Source organism: Euphorbia lathyris, chromosome 2 (assembly GCF_963576675.1).
Source record: "Euphorbia lathyris chromosome 2, ddEupLath1.1, whole genome shotgun sequence".
NCBI lineage: Eukaryota > Viridiplantae > Streptophyta > Magnoliopsida > Malpighiales > Euphorbiaceae > Euphorbia > Euphorbia lathyris.
This window is the reverse complement of record NC_088911.1, coordinates 91139108-91142638: the sequence shown is the minus strand read 5'-3', so window position 1 is coordinate 91142638 and position 3531 is coordinate 91139108. Positions and strand designations below refer to the sequence as shown.

The 3531-nt window shown below is 32.8% G+C and overlaps 1 long non-coding RNA gene across 1 annotated transcript; it reads left to right on the top strand.

Annotated features, from left to right (window-relative positions):
* Window positions 1–273: 273 nt before the first annotated feature.
* On the top strand, window positions 274–2339 carry LOC136218939 (uncharacterized). Its single transcript, XR_010683983.1, has 4 exons — window positions 274–634; window positions 722–798; window positions 1428–1496; window positions 2095–2339. It is a non-coding gene; the product is annotated as an uncharacterized lncRNA (long non-coding RNA).
* Window positions 2340–3531: the final 1192 nt, after the last annotated feature.

Genomic DNA, 3531 nt, shown 5'->3' with positions numbered 1-3531 from the left:
CTAGATGAGTTAAATTATCAAGATAGATAGAGCTAAATTACAATGCAAGGGACCTAATTAAAATAAATAAAAATGATTTGGGTTCAATTTAGAATTTAAATGAAATAAAGGAGGTAGTTGTGATGTGGAGGGGTTTAATCGAAGTAATTAATATAATGGGGGGCCGAATTAACAAGTTAATAAGATGAGAGGGAGTGATATGTGATTCATGGGGGTAGTTTCGGAACAATGACCAAAATGGAGCATAAATCTGGGTATTAGGGCTTGAGACTCATTATACACAGCCGCCCCTTTCATCTCTCTCCCTTTCTCTCAAGATCGCAAATCGGAGCTTCCATGCCACCATTCATGGCTTCCGGTGGTTCCCTGCATCTCTCCGGACACCTCTCTCTCTCCCGTCTCTCTCTCTCTCTCTCTCTCAGGAACGGAGACCAATCTTCTCCTTCCATTGTCGGTGTTTTTGCTCCGGTCCTCTTTACGACTCCAGTACGGTCCTCTTTCCTCTTCTTCGTCGATTTTCTTGACCCCAAGTTTTCGATTCATGCGATAGCTATTTCCTGCTCGATGGCGGTGATTCCCTCTGAATAGTGGTATGTTGTTTCAAACATAAGAAAGCAGACAGATCTTGGCAAAGGTTTGATTTTCTTCCTTCCTTCTGTTCTTCCATTTTTTTTAATGTTTTGTGTTTTTCTTTTACTAATTTGAGATTTTTTTGCTTAAGATTCCAATGATTGGAAATGCGAGGAGATGAAGGGAAAGGTTGAGTGGTGACGGATTTGGAAGGGTGAAACATGAAAAGTAAGTTTATTGTGTATATGCATATGTTTAGATTTTTTCTGAGTTAAATATGAATAGAAGTAGAGATTGTATGTAAAATGATACATGAAATAAATGTCTGGAATTGGATTTGCAGGATATAAATGGGTCAAAATAAAAGGATTGTAATAAGAAAATGAGGAGCTCAACTGTGTAGATGATAAAGAAGGAACATTTGTATTGATGTGCTTGATTAATACATTGCAGATCCTTGTTGATATGGTGTTGGAGTGGCCTAACCTTAGAAATAGGAACATTGATGGAAATATTTTTTTGGCTTTGGCATATGATATAAAGCCTTTTTCCTCAATGGAGTGAGAGGCTTGGATATGAAAAAAGGGGTTTGTAGTCCAATGGCTTTAGATATGCTCTAGTACTAAGCAGTTTATTTATACCTTGAGGAGAATGAGTGAAAGATAAGACCTAACTATTCATTTATTTGAGTGCATTTGTCAACTTTTAAGAATTGTCATTGTCCACTTAATTTTCAGTTCACTTGTTACTTGCAATTCATTTTCTAGCACTAGTTTGTAAATTGCCATGTGTGTAATTGTTTGTTGAAATATTAATGTGAATATTGTCAAATTGGATTTTGTTTTAAAATTGTGCAGGCATTGATTTCAAAATCAAGCGGGTCAATATTTGTGGAAAAAGACTAGAACTTACACTTTAGGACACAGGTAACTCAAAACAAACTATATTCTCACTTATCCAACACTTGTTAGGAAGTGATCTACATTGGGCTCTTTTCATCAATTTCACTTTTTGATGCCTAGTTCAGTATGCGAGCTATTATCAGCATGATTTATTGGAAATTTCAAAATAGCCTAAGCTATTTGTATCAGCATCATTTGATTGCACTTTGGTTGATTGGTTCTGTCAAGTTTGCTTTCTCAACATGCATTGTTTTAGTTCATTTCGATGGCATGTGGTAATATTTGTGTATAGGAAAAACTTCATGAGATACATATATGTCATTTAATTGACATTTTCCCTAATTTTGAAAACTACATATATTTTAGAATCTTCTTACATGTTCCTTAATTATGATTTCTTAACATGGTGTAGAGACTCAATTATCTAGGACTATTCAACTGTAGTTTCCTCTCTAATTAATCAAACTTGGCCTTATTTTGCTTTTTCACAATTAATACCTTTATTTCTATCAAAATTTCAAACTTGGCCGATTCTGCTGCACTCACTTGTAGAGAGCTCTCCATATATTCAACCCTCTTCTGAATTTTCCAGTAACCAATTTACTGTTGTGTTATTTTACAGGTAGCTTTTTACCGTTACGAAACCGTTATGAAGACGCGCCATCAAATTATATCAATATATCAATGTATTTTGGTAGTTGATATAGATCCTCAACCCTTTTAGGTTATTATGGCGCAATGTGCATTTTTTTGGACATTTTGTATAGAATCTAACACTTTTTAGATTAATATAAATCTTGTTAACTTGGTTACTTTGTAACTATACAAGTATTTTTTGAATTATAATTATTGATATATTCTGATTAATTCTGTGTGTATATATTTTGTATTTATCAATATTAATTATAATAAACCTAAATATGGTTTTAATATTTATAAAATCAACTTGTATTTATCAATGTTAATTATAATAATCTAAAAAAAATTATAATAATCTGAATAATTATGAAACATGTAGAAATAGACGTATTTGACAGAAATACAATGCTGGTGGAAAAATGTAAATTAAAGCTTGTTAGCATATTTCGTCAGAAAAAACGTTGGTATAAACGTTGGAAGGTTTCAACGGTTTAAACGTCAAAATAAAACGTCAGAATATTTTGATGGATTAAATCTGTCAAAATTTTTGACGGAATTATTCCGTCAACAAAGTGTCAACAACATATTCCATCAATATTCTGTCAAAATATATTACCCACGCATGTATTGCTGACGGAATTCGTTCTGTCAATGTTCCGTCAGGAAAGCACTTTACTGACGGAAATTAGATGTTTACTGACGGAAAATTCCGTCAGTAAATCACTATTTTCTTGTAGTGTCTGGGGGAATGATTACAGACTTGCCAATAACATACTCAGTACATCATTCCATTATGCAAAGATTAAATATAATTCTTGAAGAAATTAATTTAATAGTTGCATACGGCCAGAAGTAGTAAGAACCTAATGGATCACACATAAGACTTGGAACCAAAAGAGAGATGGATGTTATTAATTGATGGAAGCCCAATTGAGCCCAGTAAGGCCCATTTAATTAGAGGGGGCCGTAATTTATATATAATAAATAAGGAATTATTTTAATTCTATTAATCCTAATTTGATTAGGAATATGAATTAAATTAATTAAGAGATAATTAAGTTAGGAGTTTTAATTAGATTAATATACTCCTATTATTATCCAATTAGGTTATTTATTATTATCCTAGATATATTAGATATATAGTGAGATAATAATTGGGAATTCTATTCCGAATTGAATTCCTATTAAGTAACCTATTCCTATCTAACTAGGGTTTAGATACAAGTGATTATATATACCCCCTACTACATGAATTTCGACTAAGCTCCCTAATCCCCCTTTTGTGATTTTCGAAATTTGCAAGTTAGAGAGAGAAAGAGAATTCGACTCCCCTAGTTCGTGGACAAGAATTCATACGGCTTCCATCGATCGATTAATTTCATCTATCTCCTTTTTCTTTGATCTTGTGTTGGTTAATTAG